Genomic DNA, 17,393 nt, shown 5'->3' with positions numbered 1-17,393 from the left:
AAAGTAGTCCCTAAGGAAAACATTTTTTCCCCCCACTATTTCCACTGGTGGTTTTGGTTAGCAAATAAAATGTCTATATTTATGTTGTAAACATGGTGACCCCTGATTCCTATCACCACCACTGTAAAGAAATCTAATCTGTAACTCTCTACAATGGACCATTTTACATCAAACCACTCTGAATGACAAATTGCAATGACAAAAATAATTGAAAAATACAGAAAAATGTGTGGAATTCCCCTTTAAAAATACAATGAAAAACTTTTGTTTTTAATTTGTTTTAGAGCACCAATTATTTTTATTTAACATTACACCTACTGTGCTACACTAATTCCACTTCAAAAGGCTTGATTATTCTCTCTTTGTCATAAGAAAATGCAGTTGACCTTTGTTCTTTAAGTACTGGTGACATTCATGATATGCTCAGAAAAGCACATTGTGATGAGATTAAGTTTTAGGCAAAAATCATATGTCAAAGCTGTCATAAAGCATGTCTTGGCCATTAGATAAGATTATTGACATTCATTCATTCATTCATTCATTCATTTAATGTAATAACTTTTTGTGATATAGCTTTTAGAGGCATTAGACACTTCAGATACTGGTTTCTCTCACCACTGTGAACAATTCTGACTCAGTAAGTTTCTCTAAATTAATACATATCATGTACCAATCAACTAATTTCTGTCGGCAACATCTGTAGTATACAATAGATTATCATGACCAATAATTCTCCTGTACTTAGAAAAGAATAGAAAACAGATTCGCTCAAAATGCACTTCTAGTAGAAGCCAATGGCCAGAAGTTTCAGAGTCTGCCCACTGAATCCTATTACAAGTGTATTTCAAGTCAACAGTAATTTGCTTCTTTAACTAGGTACAGGGAAACACGTCAAAATAATTGTCAGTGGTAATCGACCACAGGTTCCAGATGCAGCAGATAGAGAATAGCCTGAAAAACTGTGGAGCACTATGAGTTTGGTTTCTGGATGAATTGATACGTCTGTGTGACAGTCAGTAGAGGTTTTAATAGAGGGCATCTTTTATGTCTCTAAAGGGAAAGCAGGTGAAAATTAGCAATTTGTGCCAACTCTGGCACATTTACAGTTACATTAATACTGTCAATTGATAGACACTATGCCTGGCACATCAATTAGTAACCAGTAGTAATAAAATAAATGATGTGAAAAGTGGAATTCACAAAGTTGCTGGTGTAATTTAGTAGCACTGTTTCTGACATCCTGTCCATTACTGCACTTTCTGTTCATTATAATTAATGTTCTATTTGAATGTGCAAACACCGTCCACCAGACGTTTCTCTGTGGTCTGCTTCTCACTCCTGTTATCAAAGCTTAAAAGGGTTAATGTAACGTGGAGCGATGATGTGGACACATGTGCTGAGTAAAGCAAGATTTATTTTGGGCAAATCCAGGGTCATAGTTGAAAAAGTCCAGGTTCATATAGCCAACATGGAGAGATCGTGGGACAGACAATAATGAACACAGAACCTCAAACAAGACTAAAACACTTCAAACAATACAAACAGCACATACATCAAACAATGACCAACACAGACCAGGGCAAACACGGGGCTTATATACACGAGGGCTAACAAGGGATAACAGGACACAGGTTGAAACACAGCAATCAGGTGCGGAGTCAGAAAACAAGGGGGCAGGACTTGGATGGAAAAACACAAAAGTATGTGGAAGTTCAAAACACAAAGCACATGGACAGGATTGGGAGGGGCCAATCGTGACAGTTAACAAGCATTTATGATTGAGAACTAAATGATTTAGTGTGAGAAAGCTGTGTCCACAGAGTCATTCTTTAGACAAAACAGTGGACAAATAAGCATGTGTGTGGATGAGATAAGAAATGATCACTTAATTAAAGTGACCACCGAGAGGATGACATCATCTCCATATAAAAGTGAAGGGGCGGATTCAAACATCAGACTCAGACTGCAGTGAAATCTCCCGCATTAGAAAAGCCCTTTACCTTCTGCTTTTTTTCTGGGAAGGACGATCTGCAGTACAGCTCTCTACAGCGAACGCCTCCAGACTTGGTAATGAAGCATGCAAATTAGATAAACAACATCACCTGCTGTACATAATACAAACAACACATGTAGATGTAGACTCATGCCAGCTCTGTGTTGTTTACAGTTAGTGGTAAGCTATATATTCCAGTGGGGAAAACACTGAATAAGTTCATCCAAATCATTCACGGTCTCAATCGGATGTTTCTCTTTTACATGAGGCCAGATTTAATCACACACTGAGCTAATACATGCAACTGATATGACTGTATGTAATGTATATGCTGACATATGTGGACCTCTTTCAGTATATGGTTGTAGGAGTAATGCGGAGATACTACCGCAGTACTGTGGCTCTCTCTCCTGTGCACTCGCACACACTGCAGAACATGCATCGGGACAGCCCTGCCTCCATAAGAAGGTCCCCAGTGTCTTGCCAGCTACCATGGCAACATCTCATGTCCATGAGCTGATGGGGTTTGTGGATGGCATGGTCAGGATGTTTATGTTTTGAAGAGAATCTGACATTTCTGAGCGCATCTGCTGTGCTGTATTATCACTTGACCTCTTCCTCCATTTCAACATCTTTACAGAAGTGGAAGAATTAACATTGTTTTGATTTTTCTATGAAATATATTCTGTGCATAATCAGAGTCCTATTTCTGGCTGTGGGATCTTTAGGCTAATAAGGCTCTTTCAGAATGAATAATTCAGAATCACTGTGGAACTAAACTATTGAGGTATTTATGAACTAGCGCTATTTATGAACCACGCTGTATGCAAATGAAACTCCCTTGCAAATTTTGCATTGTGAAAAGTGAAATTTGTGATCTTTGAAACTCAATTGCCATTTTTGAGATTTGAACTATGGTCTATTTAGTCAATGATGAAAGCCTTTGACTGTTTTGTGTGTCATTAAGGAAAGATAGAGGTGCATTTTTTCTACACTTTGTGGAAAGTGAAGGTGCCACTGGGTGGAGGTTGACTCCGAGGCTGTCTGGAGAGACAGAACTTGGCCTTCAGTAGTTTCGCTGACCCAAACTGGAGATTAGAAAGCTGCATTTGTTTGCTTCGTCTTTGCAAAAGTCGATTTTCATGCCATGATTCACAACTGTTCAGTGTTAGGATCATTTAAATGTATCTATGTATTATTTATAATTATGTATTATCTTTTCTTTGTGATGGCAAATCAATAAATTTACATGGACATGAACAAGAAGATACTTTCCAAGGTGCATTTCACACACAAATCCCAGATTTCCAAACCTGCTGCATGTTCAGATTCATGCTGCAGCAGTGTAATTCTAAGTCAGTGGACACTATGGTCACATAAATCACAAATAGCTCTCCTGGCCTTTGTTTAATGATCAACATATGTTGACCTTATACAGGCTTATAAACAAGCATGTTCACGTCTTCTGGGAGTGTGGGGCACTTCAAAATAAACTATTAATGTAATTAGTACTTGCATTTAGATAATATAACTAGCTGACTAAACTTTTTTTAACTGTTCTGCATGAAACACATTGATGAGAGTAATACATGATTTACAGCATACGTGTGTGTGTGTGTGTGTGTGTGTACATTTTAAAGATAAAAGAGAAAAACTGAGTTAATCTACAAAATGAGAACTACTCAAAAATGGTCCTGCCTTTGCAAAGTGCTTTTTTGAAAATGCCCTTTGTTTCAACTGAAAGGCTAAAACCATTTTTTTTGGTTACAATACAGCCTTTAAGTGTGTTCTCTGCAGTGAAAATTTGATCAGGGGCGTTCAAATGTCTGCATACAACTGTATTTATATATAGGTCATAGCCTAGACATCTAGTAACTTTGCAACATAAGGCAATTTCCCCCTGGGACCAATAAAGGAATCTGAATCTGAATCTGAAAAACCTTCTTAATACGTGATTTTAGGCTATTTGTATTGGTACATTAATTATGAAACATTAATGCTGTGTAAACAGCAGCTGGCAGGTAAAAATATGGAAAACAGTGCAACTACAGAGACAAGGTTTTGTTTCAACAGTGATGGTATATTTAGAACAGGAGATGTAACAGGGTTTTTTAACACAGCTGGCATTTTCAAAAAAACAAAAAACAAAAATGGAGATATGAGGTTTTGTTCCAACAGTAAATGATGAGACAGTAGTGTGGTGGGTTAGAGCCATCAAGACACACAATCACTGATATCTTAAGCCTCTGTGGAAGAAAAATGGTCTACTGGGTCAACATTCCATATACAGCACATCAATAAACACACAGCACTGAACAACCTTCCATTACTCTGAATCATAAAACTAGATGAAATATTTTTATATAGTTGAGTTATGGTCATACAGTAGGAAGAACCTGGCTGTTCTGTAGTTGAATATCATGCTGAGAAACCACAGAATCAGATCTTAATTATGAGCAAAGCCAGATGGCTCGGTTTTCCTGTCATGCTCATAAACAAGGCCTAAGTGGGAGAGACAGACAAGCAGGTTAATCTTTCTACCCTTCATGAGCTTAGAGGACATGCTGTAAGTTTTACATAAACTGTGTTCTGGATGTAATGCAATACTTGTAATGCAAAAAATGTGCTTCTTTACTTTAGCACTAAAGCTATGAGGCTACATTAGTAATGGAAGCTAATGTGCACCAGTAAACTTTGTGCAAACTACATGTGTAAATCATCACACAGCAGCAGCAAACTACACTGAGCTGCCAAAGCCATTCTATGTGAAACTGAAAGAAGTAGCATCATTGAGCCAGGAGAAAAAACATGCTAATATATGGTGTGCATGAAGTCCTGGGGGTGACATCATTTAAAAATTGCAATAATACGCATTATTGCAGGCCATGAGTTAGTAAGGCATGATCTCATTCCCACACCTTACTGATTCGTAGCCATAGCTTAATTATCTAGTTCCTACACCTTAAGTTGTGGCCACACATTAGCATGTCGTTCCCACACATTATTACAGTTTGGCCACACATTATTTTTATTTATATGGAATCTCACCAGCAGGGCTCCGAAGGGTGGGTGTGCGCAGCTGCTGTCTGATTTTTCATTCCATTCTCGGACCACATCATACGTGTTTACATATTAATGTCAAATACACAGGTTTGATGAGACACAAGAGCTCATTCAGCTCAAGGCTCACTCTACCAAAATGCACCACAGACTGCCTACTCTATAACTCTATAACTCCTCCCTCAGTGTGTGATTCACAAAACTCAATACGAAACTGTTCATATGGGCAATAATAACAATTGTGTGTGCAATAACTCAGAGGGACACTAACTTAATTTAAATAATTTAAATAATTGTAACTGCTTTATACCTGATGTTTCATATTACTATCACAATCACCGCCACCTTACTATATTCTTAAGTACTTAAATCTGGTGTACATACTGTAAATTCTCTATACTGTCTTAAATTATTAGTAAAGTGATTATTTTTACATAAATGGCTGCAACTGTAACAATTGCAATTTCCCCTTGGGATCAATAAAGGAATCTGAATCTGAATATGAATTTAGAAAGAGGGCCCAGCACACTGTTTAGGTCTTAAGAGCGATATTAACATCAGTGGCAGCTGGCCAATAGAGGGCGCTAGGACACTGCCCTCCTGGTGGAAATGTCTGTACATTTTTCTTTTTAAAATACATTTATTTTAAAAATAACCAATAACTATTTATTTGTATGAGTGTGTTAAAGAAGACACAGTCACAATACAATATATAAAATACATAGGAATTAACTTCCTCTTCATTTCCTCTCTATTCTGGAGTAAAATATCGCCCAGTCAGAGCAGTAGCACAACCAATTTTGGACCATTGCTGACACAAGATAGGCACGTATCAACTTAAGTTCGGCCAGTCAGCGTCCTTGAATCTGATGCCTAAAGGGTGCTTCAATTATTACCCCAAGCAGAGAGTCAGTCAGTGGTGGAGTTGGGACACCTCACCTCTATTAACAATGATGACTCAAGATACAGGATTTCAGCTGCCTCCAAATTCAATAAAATCTCTTCTCCAAAATCCATTTGAAAGGAAAATTTTGGTGGAGAAACTGCACACGAAAGAGTTTGGTCTAGATATATCTGTGTAACGGGGAGTGAGGAGACGGATGCATATGCGGAGATAAGCGAGATTTAAGGGCAAATCCAGGGTCATAGTCGAAACAGTCCAGGGCCCAAGAGCCAACACGGATAGATCGGGGGGCAGACATGACAGACACCAGAATCCAACAGAACAGATCATCCAACACAACCAACAATGCAAACACCAATGCAGCAGATAACACCAACAACAACAGAGACAAAGATCAGCACAAAGACCAGCACTAGACTAATGAAAACACAGGGCTTATATACAAGAGGGCTAATGAGGGTTCACAAGACACAGGTGGAAACAGGTGAGAATAATCAGGCGTCACTAAAACAAGGGGCTGGACTAGGTAACAAACAAAACAAACGCACATGGACAGGATTGGGAGGGGCCAATTGTGACAATCCGGCATAAAAATCACACAACAGACTAGCGAAAAAGGGTAAAACGGATGTGCGAGGCTTTTCCCATAATCCCATAACTGGTACAACAGAAAGGCTTGGCTAGATCAAAGCAGCCATATGTCCCATTATTTGGCTCCAGAATTTCCTAATATTTTGTTTTTAGTGTTTTTTGCTGATTTTACTGTGCATGTTTCTGAACCAGACTCAATTACTAATCTGATAATGCATTCTGTAGCCTCTGTCTGAGCACATTGGCACTGCAACTAATAACAATTTCTGTTAACTAATGGTTTGCTGATTTTTTAAAATAACAATTAAATAATCACTGACTTTCACAAAGAGCTGGCATCCTGCAGTTTGTATTAAATACTATTGGGATGGTTGCTGAAACTGCCTGAATATGGCACAAATTAGAATATTAGAACCAATTAGAATAATTTTCACCAGATGCCATTGATCAATATTGTACTGATGAACGTACAATGACAATTGTAGATAGTTAATTTGCATCCTCTGAAGTTAGGTCCTTCACCAAGTTGTGACTGAATTCTCTTCAAATACTCTTATATAATCTGATGTGCTCATGATCATCAGATTAATCAGCTCAGGGAAGCACAACCCATGTCATGAAATGTTCATATTGTTACATATTGTGTGCAATTGAACGTTTCTCCAAATCCCCAAACCCCTGTATTTATGTGCTTTCTGACAGTGTATGACATACTGTTATCAATACAAATGGACAAATGTACAGACAAAATTCAGACTTAAAGATGGTTTGGTACGCATCATACTATACTGCTGGCTTTATCTATGCAACATATCTTCATCCACTTTTATAGAAAACAATGTCATACCGATGCAGTCCTCAGACACCAGTTTAGCTGATTAATTATGAGACAAGAGGAGAATTGAGTTAGATTTTTTTACTGGTAATTCAATATTAAACTGTCTTTTGACAACAAATGAATTAGTGAGCACCAGATCATTTTAAGACTGTCTTACTTGGGCAGAACAGTCCAAAAAAGTTAACATATCTGAGCACTCACTCTGTCATGAAAGAAGCACAACGCATTTGCACTACTGCAGTATCTGGTATCTGCGCCTTTCACTCCACGACAGTGTAGTTGCTTAAACAAATCAATATGAAGGTGTTGCTCAAATGATTTGGTGAGCAGTGCTAGATATGCTACACTGATAGCTTATCTCTCCTGGTGTCATTCTATGTCACTGATAAGAATGCTTCTGTGATTAGGGGTTCTATTTTGAGGCATGAAGGGTAAACCCACTGTTCTGCCTTTGACACTGCTTTGCATTACTTTGCCCTGAGAAACCTCAACAGCTGGGTTAGTGACCTCCATGTCCTGCTTCTCTAACCCTCCCTTACACACATGCACACCCACATCTTTTTATTTACATGGCAGACTTTCCATTTGTGAAGGAGACATAAATGCCAGACCACCCAGACTTTTTAACAGAGTCTTTATAATTCTTCTAAAATCAAAGGCGTGAACAGTGAGTTTATCCCCTCTGTGGATAAGATTGGACACCCTGCACTACATTTTGGAATATTGCTGTGAGGATTTAATTGCATTTAGCCACAAAAGCTTTAGTGAGGTTAGATACTGATGTTGGGTGTAGACTTGGGCAATATTTCTAGTTGATTAATATGATCAATTATTATTTAATATTAATTAAATAATAATAATTATTAATATTTTTCAGATTCTGTTTTACCAGGTGTACACTGAGATCAGAAGAACTTTCTCTCTTAAGGTTAGAGCCAGCTTAGCTCCATTAGGGTAATATCAAGTCACTTTGGCTTGGTTGTCTTATTGCATCAAATCACACTGAAGCAACATGTTTATCCCAGTTTCCCAACATAGTTTTGAACTGTTTAATGGTAAATTACTCCAATCTCTGTCAGTTTTTTTCCCAAAATGGCATTAATCACCACATTGCCATTGGGCTACTTGTCCATCATCAACAATTCCAATTACATCTCCCTATCTCTCAGACCTAGTTGGATGATTAGTTCTGGATCGCAAATGCCACTCCTTCACTCCAGAGAATGCACTTTCACTGCTTCATAGCCTAAAGCTGGGGGGCTTTAACCTAAGGAATTCACAGTGGTTTGATGTGAAATGCTCTGTTCTGGAGAAACATACTCAGTCTGAATTGTTCACAGTGGTGATGATAGGAATCAGATGTCCAATAGTGTTTAATACCTCTGAAAGCTACCTCACAGAAAGCTATTATATCAAATATGCTACATGGCACCTGAGACATTTTTTACCTATGATTTGATGAAAAGCTTTAGACATTTGATTTCACCATTATATATATAAATGAACAAGATATGTGTTCACTGTTTGTTTGGGATAGTGAACAAAAGACCTATATTTGTGTTGTAGACATTGCGACCCCCAATTCATATCACTATTGTTAATAAATCCTTAAATGCCCTATGATATTTCTACAGCTTTGTATATTGTGATTTTAAAAAGTCTTTTCAACTTTCCACTCTTAGAATGTTCTTTTCAGATCCAGGTTTGTTTACTGACTGGTCAGTCATACCATAAAAGACATATAGGACAAAATATGTGTGGATTGATGATGTTTTATTTATGTCAGACTGTTCAAAGTGAGGGCTTACATGTGACGCTTGACAATTGTAAACTATGAAGAAGTAAGTATGAAGACTATAGATTTACATAACAGCCAGCTATTCATCTCCTGAGATCAACACAGCTTCAGAGTGTCAGGACAAGTGGAGCCGCTCTCTGCAGTAAACACCATAGTTTCAGTCTGAGAGGAACACAAAGAGTGAATAAGTCAGGATGAGCCCTCTAAAGTGGCTTTCCCAAACCTGGCTGTTCCTCTGGGACTCAGCAGGGCTTCAGACTTTGCATGGCTGCTGTCAAACCACATCCCACTTACATACCATCTTAAAGGTGAAACTGCAGTTAACTTGAAGCTAATATGAGGCTCCTATAGAAGAGGGAGAGGCGGAAGGCATGATTATGAAACAGCACTACAGCAGCCTGGCCACTAAAGCAATCTGCACTGGAAAAGACATTACTCGCTCTACATTGAACTCAGTTAAAACTCAGTTATAATAAAAGCCAGTGGGCAGGTGCTGAATTCCATCAGTGAATGTTTATGTGAACATTTCTTTTTTTTTTGTAGAACACAAATTTTTGCTCATGTTTATTTAGAGAATTCCACAAACTGCCGTGAAATGAATGTCTACGGTAAACACCAGCATGGTGCAGATGCAGTGGATAGTCAAAGTCAGCTATATTGCCAAGTGCACACAATACAGTACAATATATTATAATGAACAGCAAACAGTGGAATATAGTGTAAGCTCCACTTACCATATAGCAGCACTTTGTAGTTTTAAAATTACAGACTGTAGTCCATCTGTTTCTCTGAATACTTTGTTACCCCCCTTTTACCCTTTCCATTAATGGCCACTTCTCAATAGAAAGTACCCTGTAACCCTTTTAGCTTAAGATTACTCTATTAATGCCTTGGATTTAAATAGATTATAACAGAATCCTTGGAAATATTTAAGGTCCTTATACTTAATTGTTTTTCTGATTAGTTTTTTACTGTGGGACTGCAGTTTAAACTGATTTGGTAGAATAATTCATATTATTTATCATTTTAAAGACCTCTTCACAGTTTTGGGGTGAATTACTGTTGATGGCCAGCACAAAAACATCATGATAACAGATCAGTTCATTTTACTAATTATCATTTCAACTTAAATCAATAGGTTGTCTTCAGGATAAGCATACTTATAAAACGTTCAGCTTGTTTTTACCTTGCATAATTTTAGAGGCAGTAATATGATTGAGATAAGGCACATCTGAATTGGGAATGAAATGGAAATGCCATAATTTCAGTTGTCTTTGTCCAGACAGTATTGATTTTGAAAATGTTGGATAATTCTTCATGTCCTAAACAGGTCTTTGTACTGAAATGTCACTCAGAGAGCTGCGGCTCCTGCACTAAAACAGGAACGAGCTTAATTATCTTCAAACACAGCAGCTGAGCTCACTGTGCGTGTGCATGTGTGTGGTGTGATAAAAGCAGTGAGGATTGCTCTTAGTTGCTCTTATTGGACTTATATTCTTTTGGCAGCTAAACAAGCTTGTCCTAAACCAATTAAAATGCTGGTTTGGTTCCATATGCAGAGGATATCTGGCTGAGAATAACTGCAAAGGTTTAATGAAGTAGATCATTGCCAACATGGTGGTGAATTCTAATCACAGTGGTTTGATTTCAGTTAATCAGGCTGACCGTCTCATTATAGTAAACTGGGTCCAGAAAGTGCTGAAGAAAGCAGAAAACGAATGCATGAAGGCATATCATTTTCTGTGGTGGTAACTGGTGGGGCAGGAGTATTTCTAGAACCCTGAATAATAGATATGCTGTGTGCCTGCAGAATGGGAGTGGAGAGGAGGTCATGCGATGAGCTTCTGACAGTTCGTCAGGGTAAGGAGTTACCACGGCGACGCCATCAGGGCACTACACTCTCCTCCTCTTTACCTTTGTGCTCGAATGCAGACATTGCTGGACCGCAGCATCCTGAATGTGAGTCATTCAGCTTCCCTGACCACACAGCTGCATCTTGTCTCTATCTCTAAAACTTTAAGAGATCATTAATGAGATAGAAACAATTTAGAAATAATGATGTTTACTGCACTCTCAAATTAGATAAGTTAGAAACAATGTGGACATATTCTTTTATTCATCACACCTTTTATTGCTTTTCATACAATCAATGTGCTTTCTTAACAATGTGTTAAGTTTTTTTTAACCCAATAATGATATCTTGGCTTTCAAACTTTATGCTGGTAACAATCTGCATGGTCCTTTTCTTCTTCTGTTTAAAGATTTTTTTGCCAGTAAGTTTTTTCTTAAATGTATTCTTGAGAACAGTCCTTTGAAAAAACATCTACATCAAATTCATAACGTGTCTATAAATCTTTGTGCTCTTGCATCTGTGTAGATTCTGTTCTTTCCTAAGAATAAATCCTAACACTGGTGAATGTCAGAATCTGTCAGAAACTGCATAAGTGGGTTTTAGGAAGAAATCTCTTCTAAAGAATAACTAATGAGGCCCAATCTCCATTGTTTCCATAAACAATCATTTGAAGGATTTCAGATGAGCTTTAGCCCAGAGAAGTCATCAGCATTTTTTGACATTGTCAACATATAAGTTCAAGTGTGAAATGAACTGTGTTTACTTGTCAAAGTATTCCCAAACCTATGTGTTAATATCCATCACAGAAGCATGCTGGTTTTAAATGCAGTGCCCCCTGAGGGATCAGAGGTCATGGTATGTAGGGGGCAGCAGTGGGTCATTTCACAGCAAGAACGGCCTGTTGGGAACTGGCAACCTGTCCAGAGTGTTTCTTGCCTTCTGCCCAATGAGCGCTGGAATGAATAAATGAATCACATATGTCAAACTATTCAGCATTACTTCTTTTTTGAGAAACAATTATTAGTGCATCTGTATAAAACGTTTTGCTTTTTGCTTTTGGTAATTTAGTTATATAAAATTCTAAATAATAATATTCTTAATAAATCCAAAAACAAAGGACTTCATCTTGACATGCTTTTGCAAAAAAAGGACAGGCTATTGCATCATAAGGAAAACCATAAGTGACCTTCAGGGTGCAGTGCCAAGGTTAGTAGCCCTTTTACAAATTTGGGGGAAAAAATTTCATTTTTAAGTCATGGTCAGAAACGTCCAGTTCACCCTGTCAGGTGGTCTGACTCTGGGCAAACCATGAAAATGTGTAATTTTTACAATATTGTTTCACATTTGTGTTGTCACACAATCTATGTAGACAACAGTGTGACACTGCTGTGTGTGAAAGTAGTAATGGTATAACTTGCATGAACAGAATTAATCTGATAGAGATTCTAGCATGCTGTACACATTAATTCCTGATCAATTCAAATGCTGAAGACAACCTTCATTACATTCCTCTTCATATATTGAGACGTGTTATTTAATGCTGAATAATGTAATGCTATGGTTGTTGATATATGACATTGATTGTCGCTGATTAGTGAATTATTGATTAATTAGTCCTCAGTAAATGTCTTTATTACTGTCAGATCATGTACCTTTGCTTTAAAGTGTTACCATGAAACCTTTTTAAAGGTTGAACAGTCCTTACATAATGCAATGGTTCCATACCAAACCAGTTCATTTAAGCCATGAACTATTTAGGAACCTTTATTCATAAGAGTGTGTCTGCAACCTTAAGGCAATTACTTTCTAAAACTGTCACTGCTAAATAATAATGTGGCTTAGAAATGTTTGTTAAGCAGAATGAACTACACCAGAGCAACACAGAGAGTTTCTGTGTTGTGTGTTCCTGGCAACCCGTAGTTTCAGTCATGTCATTGAGTATGTTTGCTCTCTTACATGTAACTGCAGTCATAGTGGAGACCTACATGTGTCTGTAAGAGCAAATCAAACTCTGGAAGACAAGGTGGGGCAGAAAATACTGCATTTTCTCTCTAAACACAGTGGGGAAGGGTGGCAGTGCTGTGCATCACTTTAATAGCTTCTATGTCTTTGTCCTTCAGTCCTCATCACTAATTCAGTATCTTATTCAATATGGTAATGACCATAGTAGTGAGCCAGTGCTGATGCCGTGGGTGTGTGCTAAGAAGACCAGTGTTTCAGGAGCTTGTCAACATGATTTTGGTAACCCATTTAGGTTGTAAATTACAGGCAGTATGTCTTTCAATCACTTGCTTATATACAGATATGATTACTAATTAAGCAGTTACCAATTAATCGTGCATAGATTCAATTACTTTCAACAACAGAGCTAAAGCGAAGGTGTTAATAGGGAGCTTGTCTGCCCTTTTGGTGCGATAACAGCCTTTACTCTTCTGGGAAGGCTTTACACTAGATGTTGGAACATTGCTGTCAGGATTTGATTGCACTCAACCATGAGATCATTGCTGGGGTCAGCTGCTGGTGTTGGTTGCTCAGTTCTGGTTCACAAACTTCATTCCAACTCATCGCAAATGTATTGGATGGAGCTCCAGCATGCCGACACGGTTCCGCTGCTCCACAACCCAATGCTGGGGGGCTTTATATCCCCCAAGCCAGTGCTTGTCATTGAGCATGGTGACCTTAGAGCACCCTAATCTATTAGCAGTGCTCTTTTTTTTAAGTAAACATTAAATGATTTATTATATGACTTTACAAGCTGTGTGCACAATCAAATGCCTGCATTTAAAAGTAGCAGAATTCAATAATTAGAAGAGGTGTCTGGATACTTTTGGACCTATAGTATATCTCAAGAGGACTTTTTCTGACACTTTTATTTCTACATGATCTAATTGCATCCTTTTTTACTTTAAAGTGAGGTTGTCAGACTCTTATCTCTTATCTTATGCAGGCCTTACCAGCGGCACAACAGAATCATTGAACGCCTATGATAAAACCAGTGTACTTATTAGAAGGGGTGTCTGGATACTTTGGATATAATACATCTGCCAATCAGAAAACTGTAACCTCATTCTTTGTTGTTTTTGTATTTGATTACATTTACTGTATGAATAATTGAATAAATAAATAAAGCAAGCTAGATAGTGCTACTGTCATAACAAGTTTAGAAACGATAACTTTTCTTGAGAAGCAAAAAATGTCCTCAGCTGTAATGTGGGCTAATGCAAACAGATTTATTTAACAGGTGTAGCTATAGGTAAATAAGGCTTGATGTTTCTATAAACAAGGTTACTGAAATCTTAAATAAAGTAAACAAACAACAATCTGTCAGTGTAAGAGAATGTACATATCTATATTTAGAAGAACTCCAGGTTTAAATAAAGCATATCTGACGTCCTCTTTCTCTCGGTGCTGATTCAGCGCTTCTGTGTGGTGAAAGTGTGAAAAGTGCCATCTCTGCTTCCTGTAGTGTTCATCTCGCTGATGCTGCACTCACCTTGGCTCTGCTGGAGCTGGCACAGTGCCCACTGAGCACATCTAGCAGACAGCAGGAGCGCTATGGGCTCAATGCCAACTCACCATTCACAGCCACTACAAAGACATATTACCAAACACATGCACAAAAACACAGCAACTACACATCTGACTAACCAAACATCTGTTCTCTTCAGCATTTATAGTCAAGAAACATATTCTTCAAACTGTGTGTACATATGACATTGTGAAGACACATCCATCATGTAAACTGCGGATTAGAATAATTACTCAGACAGTGATGTCTACTTAGCACTCTTTTATTTGGTACATAGGCATCAGTATAACCAAATAAAAACAGAATCAGAACAGGAATCATATTTATTTCAGCTGAGGCACGCTTGACTGTAACCAGAGTCCTGCAGGATCGAGTAGATGGTTTTGTTTGCAAACTCTTTGAAATACATAGTCATATGCAAAGGTTTGAACGACCCTAGTCAAATTACACATTTTGTTGACTTTCGAAGTAATTATAAGTCAATACATCCTCTACTGGGAATAAATATATACATATGCCATATTCTTTGGGCAAATTTTAGTGCACAAATTCTAATTTTACTAAGTTCAACATATTAAAAAACCATATGATATAACATGTGCCATTAATTTTGCACAGGCTATATTTGTTTTATTATTTTTTCCCTAATAAGTTAAATTCAGCAAAGAAACAGTAAGTATGCAAGTGTTCTCTGTAGAGGATATAAACATAACATTTGACCAGGTTGCCCAAACGTTTGCATATACATACCTATATATATATATATATATATATATATATATATATATATGTGTGTGTGTGTGTGTGTGTGTGTGTGTGTGTGTGTGTGTGTGTGTGTGTGTGTGTGTGTATAAAATTCAGAAATTCAGAGCCAATTCTTACTGGATTTTTTTCCCCTCAAAATTATCCCAAAGCCAATTCTGACAGGCTGTCTTTGCATTTTGTTTTGTTCTCTTTTGTTCTCGTTCCCTTTAAAATGCAGGGGTTCTAGGTCACTGTGATGTGTTCCTTTGCCAAAATCATTCCTCAGAACATGGTGTGCCAGCTGAACAGCAGTTTAAAGCTACTGGAGGTTTGGTTCTGAATGATACAGTTACACTTTGAAAGAAACATGAAATACAAACATTAAAGCATTGTGTTCTCATTGGTACAAGCATTCAGTCATTCACTACTTCTCTATCATTTATACTAAACAATAGATATGTTGGGCAGTCAGCAGCACATGAAGCATATTCTAGGGACGTTCTTAGTTATGTGACACTTTCAGTAGCAGCAAATGGAGAAGTACTGACAAGTTAAATACAAGTAAAGTTAGAGTGAGGTACTCTGTGTTGTAATCCTGAAGTCAAACTTTTTTTGAAAAGTTCAATTTAAATTAAACTAGCCTCAGTGTTGCTTATTAAAATATGGCCATTTATGGTCTGTATGATGACCTGCTTCAGGCATTGTGAATAAATATCTTCTATAATCTGAGAATGGAGAGCTTAAAGGAATGAAACGTCTAACAGAGACAGTAATATTACAGTGGTGAACCTTATGCCCAACTTTTTGCCATCAACATACTATTCTGTTTCAAATTCTCACATTTCTAACCAACATTCTTCTTTCATTCTACTGAGAAAGAGAGAAAAAATGGAAAATAATATTGACAGGAATAAGAAATCAAATTACATTATTATTATTATTATTAATAACAGGATAACATTTTTAAAAAATGAACTTAACAATACGACAATTTTGGCCATATTTCCCATCTAAACAGAAGAAAACAAATGGTGGGTGGGAAACTACAACATAAAAAGCTCTACAAAAGAACAGCCAAAAAATCCCCTTATTTCACTTTTTTCTGGACTCTGGATCTCAATCTTTTACTGTTTTTTTTATATATTTTATCTTTTGGTATCATACTTGTTGCTTTCAATCAGCAACATGCTGTCAACATAGATATAAAACAGTGAGCCCTAATACTAAAAACAGCTTTTCCATGTAAAATCTTAAAATCAGTGACGGTTCATTCACAGCCCTTCAATACAATGCGCACAGTAGTTACAGCACCTCTGGGAGTGTTACTATGTACTTACGCATTTTTACTCTATATGAAAGTAAAATAAACTTCTTCACAATTTTTCAATTCTTAATTTTCAATTTGCTCCACTGAATTCAAGGTTGTAAACTGTCAACAATGTCAGCAAATTCATAGATATACCATCACAAAGAAAAGCTTGAATAAACAAAATATGAAAAAAAAGCACTGGTCACACTTATGTGCTTTAGTCAAAGAGAAGAATCCATATGAAAGGTAAAGTACATATGAGGTATTTGGTCACATTTCAATATTAATCATAAGACAATTATTTGGCAACTTCAACTCCACCATTAAAAAGAGAAAAGCAGTTACTATTTTCTGGTTTCAACATATGAAAATATATCCAATATTCACGAGTTATTATTTTAAATGTTACATGTTATAATTCTAGAAACAAATATTCATGTCTTAAAGGTAACCATAAAAAGACTTAAAAGTTTGTACTAAATGTGAGGGTTTTGTGTTTTTTGCTTTGGTTAATGGGAAGCCTAACCTCTGGAGTTTGGTTATTTTAATATCATGGCTGCCCTGGAAACATGAAGAGTACAGCTAATTTAACCACTGAAAGAAAAAAACAAATATGTTCTGAAAGAGTTTAAAGGAAGGGACGAAAACCATGACAATTTGGCATCTTTGGACATCACTCAACTTGGCTTTCACCTATTACGCTATTTGGAGAGGTTAAAAACAGAGGAGACTAGTTTTGTGGCTAACTTTGTGAAAGTTCTATTCCATCTTTCAA

This window comes from Pygocentrus nattereri, chromosome 3, assembly GCF_015220715.1.
Source record: "Pygocentrus nattereri isolate fPygNat1 chromosome 3, fPygNat1.pri, whole genome shotgun sequence".
Taxonomy (NCBI): Eukaryota; Metazoa; Chordata; class Actinopteri; order Characiformes; family Serrasalmidae; genus Pygocentrus; species Pygocentrus nattereri.
Note: the sequence above shows the minus strand (reverse complement) of the source record.